General features: G+C 42.4%; 1 protein-coding gene and 1 long non-coding RNA gene across 3 annotated transcripts in view; both read right to left on the reverse strand.

Annotated features, from left to right (window-relative positions):
• Nucleotides 1-25,149, reverse strand: part of GRIN2A (glutamate ionotropic receptor NMDA type subunit 2A) — a 431,556-nt gene that overhangs the window by 377,220 nt on the left and 29,187 nt on the right. The gene's annotated exons all lie outside the window — the stretch shown is intronic.
• LOC144338372 (uncharacterized) lies at nt 2,866-5,401 on the reverse strand. Its single transcript, XR_013412403.1, has 2 exons — nt 5,337-5,401; nt 2,866-3,449 (listed from the first exon to the last, which is right to left on the reverse strand). It is a non-coding gene; the product is annotated as an uncharacterized LOC144338372 (long non-coding RNA).

Genomic DNA, 25,149 nt, shown 5'->3' on the forward strand with positions numbered 1-25,149 from the left:
CTGGCTCCCAGCTATTAACAATAGCATTTCTTACCATGGCAGTTTCAATGCACATATGTGCATGACTGTGTCTGTATACACGAGCATGTATGGCACACTCTTATTTCATCCCCATAACCAATCTTTATCCATTTGTTTAACAGATATTAAGCACCTACTATGTACATCACCTTTTTTTTAAGCACCTACATGTGCATGACTTTTTTGAAACAGGGTCTGGCTCCATTGGCCAGGCTGGAATGCAGTGGTACGACCAGAACTCACTGCAGCCTCAAATTTCTGGGCTCAAGTGATCCTCCCACCTCAGCATCCCAAATAGCTGGGACTACAGGTGTAAGCCATGACACCTGGTTTTTTTAGTTTTTAGTAGAGACAAAGTCTCTCTGTGTTGCCCAGGCTGGTGATGACTCCCTTAAGATACAGAAATGACCAATCTGCCTGCTTTCAAAGGACACATGCTTTAACGGGAGGAGTTTGATTAAACACACACACACACACACACACACACACACACACACACACACCCCAAATAATATTTAGATAGAGCTAGGCTATAGGAGAAAATGAAGCTGAGTAATGGGATAGTGGCTGGAGTGGAGGCTACTTGAACCTGGATGATCATGAACAGCCTGTGACAGGCAGCAATGTTTGAGATGAAACTTGAATGGTGAGAAGACAACCACAGAAAGGTCCAGGGGAAGAAATTCCCAAGCAAAGTGCAAAGATGACTGTGAGGAAAGTTCTAGGAAGATAAAGAAAAAGGACCAAGGGAAAAGACAGCAGGATTTGGTCTGAGATATAAGCAGGAGATTATGGCAGTCCTTCTAGGCCACAGCAAGAAATTGATTTTAATTCTAGGTAAAATAGAAGGCTGGAGGAAGATTTTAATAAAGATGCATGCGATTCAAGATATGGGTTTTTGTCATTGTTCTTAATCACTCAACCACTGAGGTCATGCATTGATCGTAGGATGTCAAGGCTGGAAGCAGAGACCAGTTTAGAAGATGCTGCTGTCACTGAATGCAGATTTCATAAGGAGTTGCAGTGAAGGTAGAAGCATGTTTCATGGATCTGTGCTAAAGGCAGAGCTAGAAGCACTTGCTGATGGTTTCTACATAGCAGGTAAGAGGGAGAGAGAAATCAAAGGTGACTTGTAGGTTTGTAGTTTGAACAGCTAAATGGAAAATGAGGTCATTTACTAAGACAGGAAAGGAAGGAGGAGAGAGAGGTATGCTAAAGATAATGAGACTCAGAAAAGCCAGGAGACTCATTCAAGGTTACATGGCTGGGAAATGATGGAGGCAGACCTGGGACCCTGGTCCCTGGGACCCCAGGGCAGGGTTCAAATGGTAAAGCAAGCTGAATTTCCAGGCCAGGTTCAGGGAAACACTGAGGGGAAAATCAAATCAGTAACCCAGGCAAATTCAGGGCATACCACATGGCTGATCTATTTTCAGCACCCACTCTTGTGAAGGCTACTTGTAGAATCTTAGAATTAATAGAATTTTCGAGCTGAGCAGATCCTTGGGCTCAAAAGGGCATCTGCGCCTTTGCAAACATGATTCACTGAATATCCCCCTGAGTAGGCAGATGGGTCAGGCTGCTGAGTAGACTTTACTTTAAATGGAGCTCCGGACACAGACCTATCTTCCAAGCCATCCTATTCACTTTCTCCCCACTGTCAAAAGGAACAGGACATTATATAAACCTTCTGAAATGCCAAAAGGAAGAATTCTATATTTAACTCCCCTCCCAGCATCCAAACATCACATGATGGAATGTTGAGATCTAATTCAACAATGTTGAGTAACAGGGATATAACCCAGGGGACTCTCTCTCCCTTTCTTGCTTCTCCTGCAACTTCCCGTCTCCAGCCACCCACTGTCATGTCTTCATTAAGGAAGTTCGGGAGCAGACTAGCTCAAGCAGGTCCCCAGGAAAGTAAACAGCTGGGGGAGTCAAATGGATTACGCTAAAGGAGATGCTATTAACACAGATATAGCTGCCAGGGAGCTGGAACTCAGAGCCAAACACAGGCTCATCTCTTCAGCTATCCTGAGAGGTGTGGGGACTGAGGACTAAGAGGGACAGAGGCAGCAGTAAAAAAATCAGTGCCTTCAAGGTTCAGGAGGCAAATGAAATGGAACTTCAGCTTCTGCATCTCTGTAGTCGGGACTTTTGTTAGAAAAGCACTTAAAAAAAAAATTCAAGGCACATCCACAAGGTTTCAAGAGCTGGCATGATGGAAAATAGCGGCAGGGGCTGATCAAGATGGCGTGGAGTGAGGCTTCTGAAAACACTTATTGACCAGCTTGCATGCTGTGGGTGATCGATAAATATTAAACACAGAGGCTAGTGGAGAACAGGTTTTAATGAGGCCCAGAACAGCATGTAGAGTGGGCTGCAGGAGTGAGGGGCCACGGAGATGCAAAGCAACCAGTCTCATCTCTGCAGGTCCCCCATGTCCATGCCTTTCCCTGGGCTGTTCTCAGTTACAAAGAAAACGCAAACCAACTCGGGGGAAATTTGTCGGGAAGCTGGAGGCTAAAGGGTCCCTCCCGGCATGGCCAAGGCCTGCCACTCCAGTCTCTTCTCACCACTTACCCCATTTTTTTTTTTTTTTAATGCTCAGGGTGTAACAATAAATAAGAGAGGGACAGAGAGCACCTCTGCTCTCGGAGTTTCCAGGCTAATGAGAGAGGCTTCGAACGCATTGATAAGACCAGAGTAGGAAAGTACTTCCTGTGACACTCCCTCAGAGAAAGGGTGTCTGTTTCAGCCAAGAAGATCAGGGAAGACTTCCTGGGAGACATGGCTTTTGAATGGGAGTAGCCAGTTTAAGAGGTGGGGAAAAGCAGGTCGTATGGAGAACATGTCATGTGCAATGGCCTGAGTACCTGCTGTTCTCTTTGCTTGTAACACACTTGTGCCCCTGACCCACCATGGATCTTGTATTCTCTTTGCTAGTATCGCTCTGCCTAGAGTGGCACACCAGGAAGAATAATTCGCCTTTATTATTAGCATGTTATTATTGTTATTATTACTACTACTGTTATTATTTTACTTATGAGCACTTATGATGTGTCAGGCACTGCACTAAGCATTTTACCACCATTACTCTCCTCTAAGCTCCATATCCCTAGAAAAAAGTGTTATTATAATCCCCATTTATAAGTGAGGAAACTGAGCTTCAGAGAAGCGAAATAGGCTGGGCGCAGTGACTCACGCCAGTAATCCCAGTACTTTGGGAGACTGAGGCAGGCAGATCACTTGAAGTCAGGAATTTGAGGCCAGCCTGGCCAACATAGTGAAATCCCATCTCTACTAAAAATACAAAAATTGGCTGGGCGTGGTGGTGCATGCCTGTAATCCTAGCTACTCAGGAAGCTGAGGCAGGAGTATCGCTTGAGCCTGGGAGGTAGAGGTTGCAGTGAGCTGAGATTGTGCCACTGCACTCCAGCCTGGGCAACAGAATGAGCAGAACAAGACACCGTCTCAGAAAAAAAAGAAAGAAAAAAAAAAAGAAAAGAACAGAGGTGAAATAACTTGTCCAAAGTCAACTCAGACACTTAGAGGTGGCAAAGCTGGATCTGGGGACATACAACATGTCTCCAGTGCACCTAAACGGGTGCTATACCACTTACCACTAGGTCATCCTACGTCTAACGTAAAGCCACACATTGAACTGTCGTGATGGCTTTCTTACCTACTTCTCATGTCCCTTGACATTTATCATGCAAGATCTAGTCCATAGACATTGGAATCATTCAGACGTGGAGTTAAATCCCATAGCCACCACTAACTAGATCTGTCATTTTAGGCAAGCTATGTGAACTTTCAATGCCTCTGTTTCTACAACCACAAATTTTAATGTGGGACATGGGGATTTTAATACCTATGTCCTGAAGGACTGCGGAAAGAAGCAAGATAATATGTTTAAGCAGTGTAGCAGAAGACGTGGCACTTAACAGGTTATAAGCTTCCCATTGCTGCTGTAACAAATTGCCACAAAGTTAGCAGCTTAGAGCGATGTAAAATTAAAGTCCTGGAGGTCAGAAATCTAAAATGGACCAGCAGGGCTTCCTACTGCTTCCTTTTAAGGCTTTAGAGGAGGATTCATTTCTTTTCTTTTCCAGTTTGTAGAGTCTGCCCACATTCCTTAGCTCGTGGCCACATAGCTCTAACTCTGTTTCCATGGTCACATCTTCTCTGACTCTTCCATGCCTGCCTCTTATAAGTACACTCATGATTATATTGGACCCACCAGATAATTTTGGATGAGGCTCTCATCTCAAGATGGATCCATAACTTAATCACATCTTCAAAATCCCTTTTGCCATAAATCATAACATTTTCACAGGTGTCAGAGTTTAGAAGGTGAACATCTTTGAGAAATTGTAGTTCTGCCTGCCAGGCCACCCTCTTGCTCCCAAAGATTCACCCCATCCGCCCAAAAGTAACTCATGATAGTGTCAATTCAAAGTCCAAAATTTTCATCAAAATCTCATCAGACCAGGCACAGTGACTCACACCTGTAATCCCAGCATTTTGGGAGGCCGAGGCGGGTGGATCACCTGAGGTCAGGAGTTCGAGACCAGCCTGGCCAACATGGTAAAACCCGTCTCTACTAAAAATACAAAACTCAGCCAGGCATGGTGGCATGCACCTGTAATCCCAGCTACTCTGAAGGCTCAGGCATGAGAAGCACTTGAACCTGGGAGGTGGAGATTGCAGTGAACTGATATCATGCCACTGCACTCCAGTCTGGGTTGACAGAGTGAGACTCAGTCTCAAAAAAATAATAAATAAATAATAAATAAACAAATCGCATCAGCTCAAATGTCTAAAATCTTATCTCAATCACCTAAATCAAGTACTTAAAAGAATCTGAGCATGATCCCTCCTGGGTCAAAGTTTCTCTCCAATTGTGGACCTGTAAAACTAGAAAACGGATTATCTGCTCCCCACATGTAATTGTGGAACAGGCATGGGATACCAGTTATAGGCGTTTTTGATCAAAAAAGGAAACAATGAAAAGAAAAAACAAGTCACCACATCCAAGCAATTTTGGAATTCAGTTAGGCAGTCCAGATGCAGTGGCTAATGCCTGTAATCCTAACACTATGGGAAGCCACGGTGGGTGGAATGCTTGAGCCCAGACATTGGAGACAGCCAGGGCAATGTGGTGAAACCCCACCTCTAAAGAAAAAAAATACAAAAACAGGTTAGCTGGGTATGGTGGCGCATGCCTGTAGTTCAACCTACTCAGGAGGCTGAGGTGGGAGAATCACTTGAGCCCAGGAGGTTGAAGGTGCAGTGAGGAGTGATCACACCACCGCACTCCAGTCTGGCCTTCAGAGTGAGACACTGTTTCCAGAAAGAAAAAAAAAAAAAAAAAAAGGAGAGGAGAGATTCAGTTAGGTAAACACTAGGTTGCAAAGTCTAGAAATAATCCTCTCCCATCTCTGTCCTTTGAGCTTGAGGCTCTACCTTTTGAGCAACCAGTCCTTTCTCATGAAGGGTAACATGTGTTTGCAGCCTAAGAGTTTTAAGTCATTTCCTGCCTGTAAAATTTGGGGATTATATCATAGGTGAGAATTGAACAATCAGAACACTTGGACACAAGGCAGAGAACATCACACACTGGGGCCTGTTGTGTGTGGGGTGGGGGGCTGGGGGAGGGATAGCATTAGGAGAAATATCTAATGTAAATGACCAGTTGATGGGTGCAGCAAACCAACATGGGACATGTATACCTGTGTAACAAACCTACACATTGTGCACACATACCCTACAACTTAAAGTAAAATAATAATAAAATAATTTGGGAAGTGTAACGGGCCTTCTTTCATTCTATCTTCTCTGTTACCTTGGGTCCAAATTGCCTGTGTTTATGCTGGTAGGAAATTTCAAAAACCTCATGGGTCTCCTGTGTATGTCATGGGGATTCACTCCATCAGACAAAAAAAGGTTATTCACAGTCCTTTCCTGGATAATCCTAATATCTATTCTTCACTTCTGGTTAAATGGCCAAGGGGTACATGAGTCTCATACCTAATCTCTTCAAACAGCCCTCTGTGTGGCTGAATACTGGGACTTTTTATCTTTCCAAGGAACTAGCAAAAAAAAGCTGTTCAGCCATACCCTTTCCTGACATGCTTTCCTGATAGTAAATCTCCTAATTTTAGCATCTTTTGCAATCCAGATAGGCTGAGAATTTCCCAAGTCATCAAATCTTGGTTTCTTTTTGCTTAACAGTTCTTCCTTCAATCTATCTCTTTCCTCTCACATTTTACTAAAAGGAGTAAGAAGAATCCAGGCTGCCCCTTCAACACTACCAAGTTCATTGCTTGCAAGTTCAGATTTCCACACAACTGTAGCATATAATTCAGATAAACGTTCTGCCACTGTATAACAAGGATGTCCTTTACTCCAGTTTTCAATAACATTTCCTTCTTAGGTAGCCCTCACTGGTAGTGCCTTTAACATCCATAATTCTACCAAAAATCTGTTTATGATGATTTAGGTATTCTCTAAAATGATATATGCTTTCTCTAACATGTTACTTACTTTTTTCTGAGTCCCCAGAAACAGAGCTGTTAGCATTCATATTTCCACTCACAGTCTGTTGAAGGATGTCTAGTCTTTTTCTCTGATGTGTCTCCAAATTCTTCTAGCCTCTGCCCAACACGCAATTCCAAGGCCACTGCCACTTTTTAAGGTATTTGTTACAATAGAACCCTATTCCTGGCACCAAAATCTGTATTACTGAGGGTTCAATTAAAGGAACAGATGAGCAGGAGACATATATTAAGAAACATATGACAAGGAATCGGCTCACATGATTGTGGGGAATGGCTAGGCAAGTCCAATATCCACGGGGCAGGCTGGAATTTCCGGGCATGAGCTAAACCTTCTCTCCTTGGGTGGAATTTATTCTTCAGAAGCCTCAGCTCTACTCTTAAGTCCTCTGATTGAATCAGGCCCACCCAGATTATGTAAGATAATCTCCCTTAAAGTCACCTGATTATAAGCTTTAATCACATCTACAAAACACTTTCACAACACACCTACATTAGAGTTTGACTAGGTAACTATAGACTGTAGCCCATTCAAGTTGACACATAGAACTGACAGGTGTTGCATTCATCATGCTCTGTCCCTAACACTCAAGACAGCCTCTCATGCATTTCTCTATCTCCTCCCCCTGGGCCCAGGTCCAGATAAGCACATATAAGTTAAGTGGGCAAGTCTAAAGGATAAAGTTGGCTTATCCTTTCTACTTTCCATCACTCTACTTTCCATCACTCTCCCTTCCACCCTCTGCTCCACCATCCAACCCCACTGGTTCTGAAGGTTTCCTATTGAACCATCCTCCCAGAAAGCCCATCATCTTCTGCTTTGGAAAGCCAATGTTGTAAATATTGGAAGCATAACCTCCAGCACACACACACACAATATCATCTCACCTCTTCAACAGATGAAGGCTAAAACAACTAAAATCCAAGAGTAAATCTCCAGCTACAAACACAAGCTCAAATAGCAACAGGAACTTCAAGGAGGAGACTCATTTACAACTAGGTTCTAATGAAACCAGGTCCTCCTTCCAAGAAAATCAAACTGTGTAACTCAGAATAGCCAATTTAGGATGCAAGACGCATTTGGCTAATTATACTCAATTGTAGACCTGTTATCCATGGTGTTAGACAAGGACTAAAGGTTAAAGATACTGATTAATAATTAATAAACTATCTCATTAAAAAAAGAAATCATTGCAATATTTTGCTCCGCATATTCTAGGTGACCTTTTCCTTCACATTTTTCTTCATATTTTGGATGAATTTATCTGTCAGTGGAAATGTCTTGAAAGACTACGTTCATTCCACCTTCACAAGGATGATAATGATGATGATGCTGATAGCAGCTACCATTTATCGGGGAACTAACCTTGGGCCACACGACTGTGCTAAGCACTTTATATACAGTGTTTGGTTTTATCATTATTATGATCTGAGGCCCTGAAAAAGAATTTGAGCTCCCAGTGGTTTGAGAAATGATCCCAGGAAACACTGGTAAGAGGAAAGAGAAGTGAGACAGGGAAGTAAAAGGAAACAATAAATGGTGGATTTTAAATTAAGAGACTGCTTAGGGCAACTGGGCCTTAAGATCACTAGAGACACATCTGGGATATAGCATAAAATATCTACTCTACATCAGTTATCCTGCCTACAAAACAAAGGACTGGAGTGCTTATCCACAAATCCCTACCGTTGGCTGCTTCCAGCACCTTTGCTTCCCCTGCAGGTGGGCTAAACCTGCTTCCAAAGCCAGAAAAGACAGAGTCAGAGGGGTTCATAGTGATCAGGCTTCCATATATGGAGGCAAGGACTGCGGGCACATGGGAAAGCCCCAACAGCACATGCTACACAACCCTAATAAGTAGGTGGTATTATCCTCATTTAAAAAGAGAACAAAAGTGAGGCTCAGAGAAGAAAGTAACTTGCTTAAATGATGAGGCTGGATTGTAAGCAGGTGTGACCCTAAAGTCACATTCTTGCCCACTACACATGCTGACAGGTGTTCCTATTTTCTCCATCTTAGTTCGAGCCGTATCACCCACATCTGGAGGTCTGCAATGACCTAATGCTTTCACCTGCCTCCAGACCTTCCTGCACACTGAACTTCATTTCCCTTCCTTAGCTACTTACAAAACAGAGGACGAAGTTCAGACTCCTTATTCAGGCACTCGATTACTCCCGTGAGCTGGCCCTATGGCCACCATTTGCCTTCCTGCCCCAGCCCTGGCCTACATTTCCTTAATGCAACTCACGTGCCATTTTTCTTCTTTTCAATAAAAACTCACTGTGCACCTATTCTGTGTGAGCCACTATAGCTTCCTCCTCTGTAAAATGGGGGTAATTGTAGGGTTAAGAGCATTAAATGAGAGAGTGTGACATGCTTAGCACAAAGTAAGTACTGAAGTAATGCAAGCCTGCATTATCATGAGCTCACCCAAGAGTCATGACTTTATCCTCAGAGCCAGGGATGTGCCACATAGTACTTGTCACAAACTTCTAGATACTGAGCATGACCTCTCTGACTCTGAGAGGCCAGCTCCTTGAGATAATGGGCTGTACCGTCCGGGATGACAGGAAGAACTTTGGGCTTATAGCCAGAAGCCAGATTCCAAATTTGGATTTTACCAATCCCTGGCCACGAGACTATGACCATATGAATCCACTCCCAGACCCTAGTTCTGACATCACCCAGGTGGGCAAGGCACTTTCCTCATGGCATTAGTAGAAATTAAAGGCTCTATAGATGTTTCATGAAAAGTGAGCTCCTTCCATAAAGCCTAAATCATATTAGTGTGTGACATGGTTAACACTGAAAACTCAGAGGTCAGAGAGGGCTGGGTTTGAAACCAGATTCGATCACTATTCAGCTGTGAGACTGTATCGGTCCATTTTCACACTGCTGTAAAGAACTATCAGAGGCTGAGTAGTTTATAAGGAAGAGAGGTTTCATTAACTCACCGCTCCCCATGGCTGGGGAAGAAGACCTCAAGAAACTTACAATCATAGTGGAAGACAAAGAGGAAGCAAGGAACATCTCACTCGGCAGAAGGAGCGGGATGGGGAGCAAGAAGGGGAATTGACACGCACTTTTAAACCATCAGATCTCACGAGAACTCGCTCACTATCACAAGAACTCGCTCACTATCACGAGAACAGCAAGGGGAAAATCCTCCCCCATTATCCAATCACCTTCCACCAGACCCCTCCCTGACACGTGGGGATTACAATTTGAGATGAGAGTTGGATGGGGACACAGAGCCAAACCATATCAGAGACACTGTGCACTCTGTTTCCTTCTATGAGCCTCAGCTTTTCCATCTGTCAAACGGGGGTGAGAACAGCATCCCAGAGTTACTGTGAGGATTAAATGAGATATTTAAAGTACCTGGCACAGCTTCTTGCACATAATAAAATTTCAATACATGCCAACTATTATTATTACTATGCCATCATTATCAGAATGTTTCGAATATAGAATTGCTTGAGGATAGTTTACTGAATGATGAATGAATTAAGTGCTGAGAGAACATCATCCGCTAAGGCCTGAGTACCTAGATTTCAGAATTCTGGGTATGGAAGTTCTCCAGTGGGGAAACAAACAGCCTTGCAATTAAGAAAACTGAAAAAGAACAGAACAGGCTTGGCCCAGTTGCCTAAGACCAGTCATGTGTGAAATGCCTCAGAACACCTGATGGAGACAGCACGGATCAGGCCAAGTCAAAATTGAGAGCATGAAACAGACAGCCGTGGAGGCCTAGAATCTGCTGAGGCCATTTCTTCCCAAGACCTAGCGGTGGAAGCTTGGGGGTCAAGTCTGCTTTGAGAGGCTGTGTGCAGAACCCTTTTGCATCTCCTGTCTCAGTAACAGGAGGTCAGGGCGAGCTTCCCCCACAAACCCCGACAGGTGTTTATTATACCCTGTGGGGAGGCAAGGAGAGGAGAGGGAAATGTCTCTTCTGAAGAGGCCTAGGACAAGAGGGGCAGCTGAGAGCCTCACGACGATGAAAACAGAAAATAGATCAAATTAAAAGCCAACTAAAAACAAAAGCCAATCTGCTTCCATTGTTAAAATGCAGATTCCAGTTGTCAGTCTGGGTAGGGCCTGGCCTCTGCAATTTAAGCAAGACACCCCAGGGGATACAGATGTGGCTGGTCACACTTTGAGTAGTAAGGCCTTGGATATTAGTCCAGCGTTTCCAAACTTTCTTTAAGATAAGAATCACCTGGGGATACCTTGTTAAAAAGGCACGTATCCAACCATACCCAAATATACTGAGTCAAAATGGGGTTGGGGGGAATACCCAAGAGGCTATAAGTTTAAAGAGCTCCATAGGTTATTTTTAATATCAGAGAGAGGTTTCGGAAACACTGATTTGGTCTGTATCAGGTTCAGCAAATTCAAATATGTGCAGAACCCAGACAGATGAGATAAATAATCTTTTTTTTTTTTTTTTTTTTGAAGGGAGTCTCACTCTATCCCCCAGACTGGAGCGCAGTGGCACAATCTTGGCTCACTGCAACTTCCGCCTCCCAGGTTCAAGTGATTCTCATGCCTCAGCCTCCAGAATAGCTGGGACTACAGACACCTGAGATCCAGTAAATGAAAACTAGGAATCTATAGCCATGCTGAATGTTTCATAAGGCCTGGCATAATTCAAATTCTGCCCTGTAATCAGGCTGTCCCAGGCAACCCAGGCCAGATTAAAGAAATATTAAGTTTATTTGCTTTGGGTTGGAATATATATAACTCAGTGTAGTTCCACTGGTTACCTTATATTCTGTTGATCTGCATTTCTAAGTGGCAATTGACTGCATGCTATTAATTCATTTTTTTAAATAAAATCAATTAGTACTTAATGTATTTTGTTTCGCTGGCAAAACACACAGTATATCATGAAGATAAAAAGCCACAGGATAAGAAGAGTCCCTGGTGAATAAAAGGTGAGGAACTTCAGAATAATTCAGGCCCAAATCTCTTTCAAAGATTTGGAAACTGGGCTCCCAAAAAGAGAACTGACATGTCCAGGGTCAGAGTGATAGTGACACAGTCAAGACTAGAATCCAAGTCTTCCCTGACTCTCAATCTAGTAAATTTTTCTACTGTAATTCAAATAGGTAGCCTACGGGAGAATGAGATCTTTGGTTTTCTCCGGTCCAGAAAATACTCTTTCTTCTGGCACTTTTGGGAAACAAACTGTCCCCACTTTTCATTCCATGTAGCTCAAGTGGGGCAACCTCAGCATCTTCAGCTCTCAGGATATGCACATGACCAGCCTGGTCAATTAGTGTATTCCTGTCCTGAACATTGTGATTGGTTTATTTATGGGCACATGAGTAAGAGGAGTCCAATCAGAGTTAGCCCTGGGAGTTCTGATGAAGCTACCAGGAAGTGGACTCTGTGCTCTGTTTCCCCTGAGTCACTTAACTGATAGAATAAAGATGCAGCACTTCTTCTAGTGACTGTCTTGCCACACTGGGAGTCAGGGTGAGGAGACATTCCCTGAATAAAACCAATACAGGCTGGGTGTGGTGGCTCATGCCTGTAATCCCAGAACTTTGGGAGGAGACCAGGATAGGAGGACTGCTTGAGCCAGGAGTTTGAGACCAGCCTGGGCAACATAGTGAGACTCCATCTCTTCAAAAATAAAAATAAGTAACCAGGCATGGTGGTGTGCACCTGTAGTCCAAGCTACTCAGTAAGCTGAGGTGGGAGGATCACTTGAGCCCAGGAGGTTGAGGCTGGAGTGAGCCATGATCGTGCCACTGCACTCCATCCTAGGAGACAGAACAAGACACTGTCTCAAAAAAAAAAAAAAAAAAAATAGGCAGGTGCAGTGGCTCACACCTGTAATCCCAGCACTTTGGGAGGCTGAGGTAGGTGGATCACGAGGTCAGGAGTTTGAGACCAACATGGCAAATATGGTGAAACCCCATCTCTAATAAAAATACAAAAATAGCCAGGCGTGGTGGTATGTGCCTGTAGTCCCAGCTACTTGGGAGGCTGGAGGCAAGAGTATTGCTTGAGCCCTGGAGGCAGAGGTGGCAGTGAACCGAGATTACGCCACTGCACTCTAGCCTGGGCAACAGTGCAAGACTCCATCTAAAAAAAAAAATAATAAAATAAAATTAAATTAAATTAAATTAAAATAAATTAAAATAAAAATAAATACAGTGAATACAGAGAAGAATCAAGCGGAAAAGCAAGAGAGACCGAATCCCAATGATACCTGGATCTAGCCAGGCTGGAAGATTCTCGCTATTTTCGGTTACATCACCCACCTTGTCTGACTTCCTACAGCTGCCATTGGTAAATAACAACCGTAATGCCAGATCTTTTCATATCTTTCTGTTGTAAAAATTGAGATTTTACAGATGATGTTCATTTAAACTATGGCATGCCATCCTTAAAGCACCTCTGTGAGGTAAATAGGCCAAGGGCTATTTTCCACATTTTACAAATGAGATACCGGAGCTCAGAGGGGAGTGATGCGTTGCCAGAGGTCACACTGCTCACCAACAGCAGGACAGGGACAATAAATCTGGTCTTATGATGCCAGTTGAGAGTGCTTTCCACTACAGCACTATGTCTAACCTGGTGGAAACGCAGCAACTTCACTCTCTCCTCACCTGCCTCAACTTAGGAAAAGGCTCTGCCTCTCCTATCACACTCAACACGGATATGTTTCTTGAGGCTGATTCCAGCTCAAAGCTTCATTGCAAAATTCTTCCAGGCTACCTTTTCTGAGTTATAGGAAATATCCCAAAGTGCCTATTTCTTACCATTCCAGGGTGCAAAAGAGCACGAACCCACAAGAAGATATCAGAAGATTTACTGAGTCACAAGGAAATGAGGAAATGAGAGCAAAGTAAGGAAGTTATATAAGGGCTACGAAAAAGAAAAAAAAAAACAAAAAAACCCAGGGTTAAGGTTAGCTGCAGCATACAGAGCTTTGCAGCTTACATTTAGGAAGAAGCATAAATTTAAAGAACAGATAAATTAAAAAGACCTAAGGCTCCATAAATGTCAGAGCCCTGACTTAAACTCAACCATTCAGGCTCAAGTTAAACCAACCAAAGTGGCCAAGCGCAGTGGCTCATGCCTGTAATCTCAACACTTTGGGAGGCCAAGGCAGGAGGATCATGCAAGGCCAGGAGTTCAAGACCAGCCTGGGCAACACAGCAAGACCCTGTCTCTACAAAACATTTAAAAATTATCCAGGCATGGTAGTGTGTGGTGGTGGTATAGTCTCCACTACTCAGGAGGCTGAGGAGGGAGGATCGCTTGAGCCGAGGAGTTCAAGGCTGCAGTGAGCTGAGATCATGCCACTGTATTCCAGTCTGGGCAACAGAGCAAGACTCTGTCTCTAAAAACACAAACAAATTTAAACTAACCAAAGACACCCTAACTTCTCCCACTTCCACCCAGCTTCTCTCAAGTCTCTGCCTCTGAATCAGACCCTCTTGCTATGATCTCTCTCAATCGCATTCCCATGTAAAATTCTAGGGTCTCGTCCCTTTTTCAATTAGGTATTTAATACAACTCTGATCCTGGTGCCACCACATAATAATTTGCACAGAACACTTAATTAGCTTCTTAGATAAAAATAACATGTAATTTGTTTGGTAATTATATGTTTCCACAACTGCTGAAAGCAACTCATTATAGGAATTTGGTACACTTAGGATAGATTACCTTAATTCTATTTTCTGTTTATCCAATTAGATTTGTCGGTCTTAATTGTACTGTAAATTGTGTTGAGCTGGTGAAGGTGACTATGAAGTTGTTGTTCCTTCAGACTTCATGGTTGATTTGCATGTCCCTGGTGTTTGCTCCAGGCACTGACTAACTCTGTCAGGGTTGTGAAAACAAGGACACCATAAGACCTTCCACAGGATTCAAAGAAGAAAGTGGACAACACCTTCTGCTAAGGGCCTCCTTAACGTGGTGTACTCCAGTGTGAGGTATACTGATGGCGTACAAGATCATTTTAGATGGTGCAGGGATACATTTTCCTCTTACATTTTCAATAATTCAGGAGCCATTCTACTATATTAAAAAATATAAATAGCATATCTGAACCATAATTTCAAGCAAATTATTGCTTGGAACGAAGCTTAAGTAGATATTTGTGTTTAAAAACCTTGAGCTATTTAAGGATAGTTGATGATATTAAGGAATTATTAATTAAGAGGAATAATAAAATTGTAGTTACAGTCAATACAGGAGTTCTTGCCTTTTAATATACTTACTGAAACTTTAAATTAAAATGATACAAGTTCTGAGATTTGCATTAAAATAATCAGGGGGTTGGTAAGGTATTAGGGAAGAGGGAGTATTAAGAAACCAAGATTGGGTGGGGTGTGATGGTTCATGCCTTCAATCTCAGCATTTTGGGAGACCAAGGCAAGTGGATCTCTTGAGCCCAGGAGTTTGAGACTAGCCTAGGCAAAATGGTAAAACCCCATCTCTACAAAAAAAAAAACACAAAAATGAGCCAGGCATGGTGGCACACACCTGTAGTCCCAACTACTAGGGAGGCTGAGGCAGGAGGACTGCTTGAGCTCAGGAGATGGAGGTTGCAGTGCACCAGTATCATGCCACTGTATTCCAGCCTGGGCAACAGAGTGAGACTCTATCTCAAAAAAAAAAAAATTCTTTTTTAAATAAGATTGTCCCCAACTTGGCTATCTTGGATAATGCCATAATGAACATGGGTGAACACGAGGGTACAGATATTTCTTTGAGATCCTGATTTCAATTCTTTTGGATATGTACCCAGAAGTGGGATTGCTGGATCATATGATAGTTCTATTAGGTTGGTGAAATTACTTTTAATTGCAAAAACCGCAATTACTTCTGCACCAACCTATAATAAAAATTTTAAAAATTTTTGAGGAACCACCACACTGTTTTTCATATCAGCTGCATTATTTTACATTAGCACCAACAGTGTACAAGGGTTCCAATGTCCCCACATCCTTGCCAACACTTGTTATCTTTGGTCATTTTTGTGACAACCATCCTAACAGGTGTGAGGTGTGGTCATTTTTATAACAGCTATCCTAACAGGTGTGAGATGACTTCACAATCACTCATTGTGGTTTTGTGTTGCATTTTCCTGATGATTAGTGATATTGAGAACCTTTTTAATACCTGTTGGCCATTTGTATGTCTTCTTTGAAGAATCATGTATTTCAAGTCCTTTGTCCATTTTTTAATTGCCCATTTAATAATTTTCACTACTGAGTCACAGGAGTTTCTTATATATTTTGGATATTAGCCCCTTATCAGATATATAATTTGCAAATACTTTCTCCCTTTCCATAGGATATCTTTTCATTCTTTGATTGTTTCCTTTGCTTCACAGAAGTTTCACTGCAGCGTTACTCAGAACAGCCAAGATACGGCAATTACCCAAATGTCCATCAAGAGATGAATGGAGCCTGGCCAACATAGTGAAACCTCGTCTCTATAAATGCAAAAATTAGCCAGTTGTGGTGGCGCACCCCTGTAATCCCACCTACTCAGGAGGCTGAGGTGGGAGAACTGCTTGAACCCCGGAGGTGGAGGCTGCAGTGAGCTGAGATTGTGCCACTACACTCTAGCCTGGGCAACAGAGCAAGACCCTGTCTCAAAAAATAAATAAATAAATAAAATAAAAGAGAGAGAGAGAGAGAGAGAGAGATGAATGAATAAAGAAAATGTGACATATTTATACAATGGAAAATTGTACAACCTAAAAAAAAAAAGTCCTCTATTTGCAGTAATATGGATGAGACTGGACCATTCTACTATGTGAAATAAGACTGTAACAGAGGACAAAAACTGCATGATTCCACCTATACAGGATATCTAAAATAGTCAAACTCATTGAAACAGAGAATAGAATGGTATTGCCAAGGGTTGGGGGTGCAGGGAAATGGGGAGTTGCTGTTCCATAAAGTTTTGTTTATGCAGGATGAATAAGTTCTGGAGATCTGCTGGACAACATAGTGTCTATAGTTAACAAACTGTATTGTGCCCTTAAAATTTTCTTAAGAGAGATCTCATCTCAGGTGTTCTCACTACAACAAAAGCAAAACGAAGAGACACAAGGGAACTGTTGAAGTGAAAGATATATCTATTATCTCAACGGTGGCTATGGTTTCACAGGCACATGCATACGTCCAAACTCATCAAGTTATGTATATTAAACACACGCAGTTTTTAATATTATTTAGATGTTAATGGAGCCATTTAAAAAAAAATTGACCATGAGTTGAAGCTGAATATGGGTACATGAGTGTTCATTACACATTCTCTCTATTCTTGCCTGTTTGCTAACCTCCATAATAATAAGTTTATTCTAAAACTGAGTCGATTTAAAGAAAAATTGATTAAATAATAATGTACATCAAGGGCCAGCATGCTTTTCTGTAAAGGGCCAGAGTGTAAATGTTTTAGGCTTTATGGGCCATATGGTCACCATAGCAACTGCTTAACTCTGCTGTTGTAACACGAAAGCACCCATAGAAAGCACATCCACAGATGGGTGCAATTCTGTTCTAATAATACTTTATTTACAAAGACAGGTGGCAGGCCATAGTTTATAGATCCCTAAGGTAGGTGATACCCTGATATGGCAAAATCCATGAAGGTGATACAGGAAAGACTGAAAGAAGAATAGCATTCAATTATTGGGACTCTGTCTCCTCCCTTTAGAGTAATAAGTTCTTATCAATTCAGTCTTACTTGGAGACAGCTACAGGACACCTTTGGTGCCAGGTAGAAACACAAATAAAAGGAAGACAGGGACAAGATGGGAGCACGGATGCATATCCACTCATCCTTTCATTCAACAACACTTTTTTTTTTTTTTTTTTTGAGATGGAGTCTCACTCTGTCACCCAGACTGGAGTGCAGTGGTGCAGTCTCAGCTCACTGCAACCTCCACCTCCCGAGTTCAAGCAATTCTCCTGCCTCAGCCTCCTGAGTAGCTGGGATTACAGATGTGCCCCACCACACCCGGCTAATCTTTGTATTTTTAGTAGAGACGGAGTTTTACCATGTTGGCCAGGCTGGTCTCGAACTCCTGATCTCAAGTGATTGACCCACCTCAGCCTCCCACAGTGCTGGGATTACAGGCATGAGCCACCACACCCTGCCCATTCAACAACATTTTATAGAATCCCCTAAAGGTGGAGGTCATGTTTGTCTACATCAGAGGGTGGTACAAGGGGAAGAAGGTACTTAGCCTATTCCTCACCATCTTTAGCTCCCACTGAGATCACTTCACATACGGGTGGCCTTCCACTGTGCTTATCCAGTGAGGGACTAAAGACTCCCCCACAGAGTGTAAATTGCCATGTCTATTTCAAAGTGACAGCTACTAATATTATTATTGTTCCAACTCTGAAAGTCCACTCATCTTTGAGTCTCTGGCAAGAGGTGAAGGACAGGTGTTGGGAGGTGGCTCCTGGAGCGTCTGTAGACAGCATTTGCCTAAATAATGGAATCCACATTTAATAATCATGCTTAAGATAAAGAACTTCCCCATCCCTCATGTCCACTTGCTCTTGTAGGAACTACATAAGCAACATTCCCAAGCAGATGAGGAGGCATGAAGAAGGAGACCTTGATAGTCCAGAAGCCGCATGAGAAATGTCAGCTAAATGTAGCTAGCCATCCTCTTGCTAATAACTACAGAATCCTCTCCAGTGCAATTGGAAATCCTGAATCTCAGCAAAGATCAGGCATGCTAAACTCAACCCTGGAGACCTGCCTTGCTTTTACCTCAGGCCACCCAGGTACCATGTGACTTTCTTATCAGATGATCAAAACAGTACTTTGTAAAGGAACCCCTCTATTCACCAACTCACTCAACAAAATACTTATGGCACCCCCTGTGTACGCCAGGCATAGTATTAAAGACCAGGGAGACCAAGAAGAGTAAATCTAGTACCACACTCTAGTAGTTTAATGAGCAGCAATGGTGCCCTCCCCCAGCAAATCATTGCCTAGCCCATAACGTCACGTTCAAAGACTGAGAAACTCTGCTAACATAAGACACAGATTTTAAACAAATGATAATGTGAAAGAATTAATTGTAGAAGTGTACTGTAATCCCAGCACTTTGGGAGACTGAGACAAGCAGATCGTTTGAGTTCAGGAGTTCGAGACCAGCCTGGGGCAACATGGTGAAACACCGTCTCTACTAAAAATACAAAAAAAAGAAAAGAAAAAAAAAATAGGCAGGCATGGTGGTGCACACCTGTGGTCCCAGCTACTTAGGAGGCTGAGATGGGAGGATCTCTTGAGCCTGGTAGGGCAGAGGTTGCAGTGAGCTGAGATTGCACCACTGCTCTCCAGCCTGGGTGACATAGTGAGGCCCTATCTTCAAAAAAATAAAGAAAGAAAGAAGTGTATACAGGGTACAACTATAGTAAAAGCATGAGGAGGTTCACCTCAAAATACAAGCATAGCTTCTACCATAAAAACGGAAATGAAAACCCTTATGTGACTCCCAAGTCCCTCTGTAGACAATTCTCCATTTCTCTCTGTTCCCTTTTATAGCAAAAATGGTCTAGAGTTGGCTATAACCACCCTGCCTACTTCTGTACTATTCTTTCCTCTACAAACCCTGGTCAGGTGTGGCCACCACGGTGCTACCGAAGGTCTCCTGCAACCTCTGTGTTGTCAAATCTACAGGACAATTCTCATTTCTTGTCCTACCAGCATCAGACATGATGGAGAATTCCTTTCCTGGACTTGCCTTCCTGGGCTTCACACTGCCCTGGTTTTCCTGCTACCCTACTAGTTGCTCCCTCTTAGCTTCCTTGATGGTTTGTCCTCATCTTCCCAACCTCTCAACATTGTAGGGCCCAGGAATTGGCAAAGTACAGCCTGTGAGCCAAATCCAGTCCACCACCTAGTTTTTGTACATAGAGTTTTATTATAACCCAGCCATGCCCATTCATTGATACATTATCTAGAGCTCCTTTTGTGCTAAAATGGGAGAGTTGAGTCCTTGCAACAGATCCTATGGCCTGCAAAGCCTAAAACATTTTCTACTGGTCATTTGTAGAAAAGTGTGACCTAAGTTATTATTTAATCATATTTCCTTAAACTGACTCAATTTTCAAATGAACTTTTTATTATGAAAATTACCAAATATAAAAGACTGGAGCATTCTGTGACCTTAAATACTATCTAAATGTCGACAGCTGCACCCACTACCCAGGTTCTCTCCTGAACTCCAGATTCATATATCTAACCAACCTGTTTGATATCTACTTCCACCTGAATGTGAAATGACTTGCTAAGATGGCCAAAGCAGAGCTAGAGATATCTCCCTCTTCCGTCTTCCCCATCTCAACAAATGTCAACTCCATCCAGCATGTTAACCATACTATATTAAAACTAACTAAAAGTAGAGCTAACATGTGACCCAGCAATCCCACTGCTAGGCACATACCTAAAAGAAAGGAAATCAGTGTATCAAAGAGATATCTGCCCTCCTAGGTCTATTGCAGCACTATTCACAACACCCAAGATTTGGAAACAACCTAAGTCTACCAACAGATGAATAAAGAAAATGTGGTATATATACACAATGGAGTACCAATCAGCCATAAAAAGAATAAGATCCTGTCATTTGGAACAACATGGATGGAACTGGAAGTCATTATGTTAAGTGGAAAAAGCCAGACATAGATAGACAAACTTCACATGTTCTCAGCCATTTGTGGGAGCTAAAAATGAAAACAGTTGAATTCACAGACACAGAGAGTAGTGCAATGGTTACCAGAGGCTGGAAAGGGTACTGGGAGTGTGGGGGCAGGTAATGGGGATGGTTAATGGGTACAAAAAATAGAAAGAACAAATAAGATACGGTATTTGAATGCACAAGAGGGTGACGGTAGTCAACAACAACTTAATTGTACATTTTTAAGTAAGTAAATTACATTTTTAAGTAAGTAAAAAAAGAGTATAATTGGATTGTTTGTCACACAAAGGATAAATGCTTGAGGTGATGGATACCACATTTACCCTGATATGATTATTGCATATTTGCATGCCTGTGTCAAAATGTCCCATATACCTAACAAACATATACACCTACTATGTATGCATAATAATTAAAAATTTAAAAAATATAAGAAAGAACTCTAGGACTTTGACCACTAGTGCAACCTAGGTGAAGCATATACCAAAATTCTCTGTACTATTATTGCAACTTTTCTATAACTCTAAAATTATCCTCAAATTTTAAAGTTGATTAAGTAAAAGCCCTAAGAGTCATTCTTTCTCTTACTCCTCACATCAAATCCATCAGCAAGTACAGAGCAGTCCACTTTCTAAGCACATCCCCAAACCGGTCACTTTCACCACCTCCACCATCACCTCCTTACCCAAGTAACCATCCTGTCCTGTCTCCACCTGGATTATTGTAATATCCTCCTAACTGGCCTCCCAGGCGCCCCCTATCCCCTCCTCACTCCAGAATTCCTACAATCCATGCAGCATCCAGAGTGATATTTTTTAAAACCATAAATCAAGTTAAGTCAATCCTTTGTTCAGACCCCTCCAATGGTTTTCCATCACAGTTGAAATAAAACCCAAACTCCTTTTTTAAAAAGTTTAATAGTATTTAATTGAACAAAGAATGATTCAAGAATTGGGCAGACCTCGAACCGGAACAGGTTTGGAGAGGCTCCATTTCTACCATAAAGAAGATTTATGGACAGAAGAAGGAAAGCGACAGACAGAAAATGGAAGTGAGGTGCAGAGACAGCTGGATCCATTACAGCTTGGTGTTTGCCTTACTTGAGCCCAGTTTTAACATTTGACCACCCTTGATTGGCTGAAACTCAGTTGTTTGGACAATAGTGGGTTACAGTCTGTTTACACATCCAGTTAGGTCGCAGTTCCCTACTTATGGAGAAATCTTTAAAGTATGTAAAAAGGCAGCTTTTGGCTAAACTTAACAATTCTCCCTTTTGATCAACCTCTCAGTTGAGAGACTAACCAAAACTTTAGGCATTGGCATCACTCTGTCACTATTTGGTTTCAAATCCCACTAGCAAATAGCAGAACAGTGGGTTTTATAAGGTGGGAACAAGGGCTTCAGGTTATTTTTCATAAGGGTTAGAGCAGAAGAAACCTTCTTGACCTGGAATCTCCTATTTTCAGGACAAAAACAAAACCTGGTCTGTTTTAAGATCTATTTGTTTTTAAAGTCTTTTCATGACCAAGTCCCAGGAGAGCTGCCCTCTCTCTACCTCTCAGAACCTGTTTCCTCCCACTTCTATCTGATCACTCTCCTGCAGCCACCCTAGTCTTGTTACTGCTCCCCAGACATGGCAAGCCCGCCCTCCCCTACCCACCCAGGGTCTAGACACTTGCGGTCACCTGCTGCCTATACTCCACATGGCTCACTTCCTCTCCTCCTCAGAGACACCTTTCCTGCTCAGCCTCTCTTAAATACTCCACCTTTATCCATCCACAGCACTCTGTCTCTTACCTCTCCCTACTTTATTTCCCTATCTAGTACTTAACACTACCTAAAATTAACTTATGTGCTTCTTCATTCTCTTTATCATCTAGCTTCTCTGAAAGGTAAACTTCCTGACGGTAGAGATCATGTCCATCTTGTTTATGGCTGCATCTGGTGCCCTGAACATGCCTGACACATGGTAGATACTAATATATCTTTTGAATATCATGCATGTTGAATGAACCCTACCCAGAAGAAGTCAAAGAAAGTTTCCCGAGGAGATGACTGTTGAGCTGGGGACTGAACACGATGAAACGGGCATGTGTTAATTTCCTTGGCTGCATAGCAACCACCACTGTCACGAATACCCTCGGGGAATCCTCACTGTTGCTGTCCGCCATCTTGATGAGTCTATTAAATGCACTTGCTTGATCAAGAGCCGAGATGCAAGATGCAAGCAGCCTTTTTGATTTTGAGTGGCATGTCCTCAGAGTCCTGCCTGGTCCCCTCAGCCTCTCAAGTTTGTGAGTTCCCCCTCTCTTTTCTTTTTCAACTTCAGCTAGCCAGAGAATGTGTCTGGTGCTTACAAGTGAAGAACTGTTCGTGACATTGCCAGTTAGGTGAGGAGGGGCATTCTGGACAGAGGTAACAATTTGCACCAAGGCATTGAAGCATGAAGCGATAGGAAACAACGGGGCATGAAAATCAAATGTTCCTTCAAGGTACAAACATATTACCCTAAAACTCCAAGGTTCCCTAGGGACTCAATTCAAAAGTTACAGGGCCATTTTTAGGACATCTCTTTGCTACAGGAAAACAGGACATTTTCTGCAAGATCAATGCTTGACCAACATCAGATTCAACTTTTGCATCCTTCAAGTCATATCAGGCTGGGAAATTTAAAGTTTCCTATCATTTTTATCATAATTACTATAATGACCACTACCATCTTGTGTTTGTCCAGTAATTTCAGCTTTTCAAAGAAATTTCAAATCCATTAACTTAGAGTGTCTACCAAGGTCTCCGAGTTTGAGGCATTAAAGGCCCCCCAAATGGAATTACCAACCTGCTATAAACAAAAGAATCTCCAAGTCACCAAAACAGCCCAGCCTCTGTCTGACCTCCGACCCTCCTCATCTGACACTGCAGCTTTTCCCAAGGCAGCTGCAGGTGAGACATTCATTCAAACCAGCAGGAAGAGAAATCCTGAATCTGCACAATCAGAACCTTCTGCTGACTTAGCATCATGTCTATAGAGATGCTGCTCTTGTCCTTCGTCCTGAGAAGGAGTCACAGTGTGCCTGAGTGAGACTATCTCAGACACCCTGCCCCTGGCAGCAGCCACCAGGGAAGCCAGTACAATAGTGGTCTCAGCAAGGGAGGACCTAGGACTGAGCAAAAATATCAAGCACTGTAACCCCAAAATCCAGATACCTGGGAGATCCAAGAATGTGGCTAGTGCCATTTCCATTTGCTCAAAATTAGCATCAAAGTTAAAAAGAGTTAGGGTTAAAATGCAAACACCCCATGCTCCAACCAAAGCGATCTGCATATGGCTCTCCATACGCACCATGTACTTGGCCACCTACGTGTCTTTATTCATGCTGTTTTCTCTGACTGGAGAAGCTCATGGAAATTGTTTATTTTTGCCAAAGTTAGCATTTAACATGGACATAATGATGGTTCGACTCCATGGATCCCATGTGCCAATCTTCCCCCGGCTCCTCTATTGAAATCCTACACATCCACCGAGTCCAGTCCATTTTTCCCCCCACTATCACTCACTCTGACCTAGTTCATTCTCCAGGAGCCTCAGCTGATTGTCCTCTAGCTTGATCACCCTTCTTGGTTTTATGTTCAGTTCACCATTGCCTTTATTAATAAACCCACTCTTCCTCTAGTTAAACCCATTTCACTTTCTTGACAAGCAATAGTGCTGAGGTCAGAACACTCCCCATAGCCGTACCCTAAAAGATGGTATATCCAGACAATAGAATATTATTCAATACAAAAAGGAAGTGTGCTATCAAGCCATGAAAAGACACTGAGTGACCTTAAATGCATATTTCTAAGTGAAAGAACCCAATCTGAAAAGGTTACACACTGTATGATTCCAACCATATGACATTCTGGAAAAGGCAAAACTATGGAGACAGTGAAAAGATCAGTGGTTGCCAGGAGGTAGGGACTTAGGGAAGAATAAATAGGTAGAGCATAGATTATTTTTTCATGAAATTACTCTGTACGGCACTATAGTGGTGGATACATGTCATTACACATTTGTTCAAACCCATAGAATGTACAACACCAAGGGTGAATTATAATGTACACTATGGACTTTAGGCGATAATTATGTGTCCATGTAGGCCTATCAATTGTATCAATTGATGTTGTTACAAGCTGGTGCTATTCTGGTGGGGGATGTGGATCACAGGGACAGCTATGCATGTGTGCAGCAGGGGGTATTTAGGATACCTCTGTACCTTCTGTTCAATTTTGCTGTGAACCTAAGACTGCTCTTAAAGTCTGAAAAATGCTGCATAGCTTTCCCTCCCTCTGCCAACCAGTCCGCAGGTACTAGATATATTGGCCATCCATCACTTGCCAGGCAGTATCTAGGTGCTGGCGATACTCTATGAAGGGGATATGCTCCTGCCCAGTTGGAGTTTAGCAGGGAATCTGGACAGTCATTTCAAATATGATAAACCCATCAGGTATACACAAGGAGAAAAACTAGTTTTCATTTTTATAGGTATTTTATAAACATGTTTCTAAACGCTCTATACTTAGGGTGACTTTACATATTTCTCTCTTGTTTCTTGTGCTAGAACATAAGATCCTGGCCTTTAGTCAGAGGACAAGTCAAAATAAATTATGTAGCCAGAGATAAGTTCGGTATACTGACTCTAAGTCCTATAATTGAGATTGAGACTCCGATACCAAACAATCTTTGTTTGGGCTGGTTAGAATATTCCACTCTTACAAATGAACGCTCACCTCATCTAGACCTGCCACTTAGACAGCTGAGATGGAAAGATCTCACTAATGCAGAAACTCCTGGAATTCAAGATATTCATTCAACAAACACTGCCCGG

This window comes from Macaca mulatta, chromosome 20, assembly GCF_049350105.2.
Source record: "Macaca mulatta isolate MMU2019108-1 chromosome 20, T2T-MMU8v2.0, whole genome shotgun sequence".
Lineage (NCBI taxonomy): Eukaryota > Metazoa > Chordata > Mammalia > Primates > Cercopithecidae > Macaca > Macaca mulatta.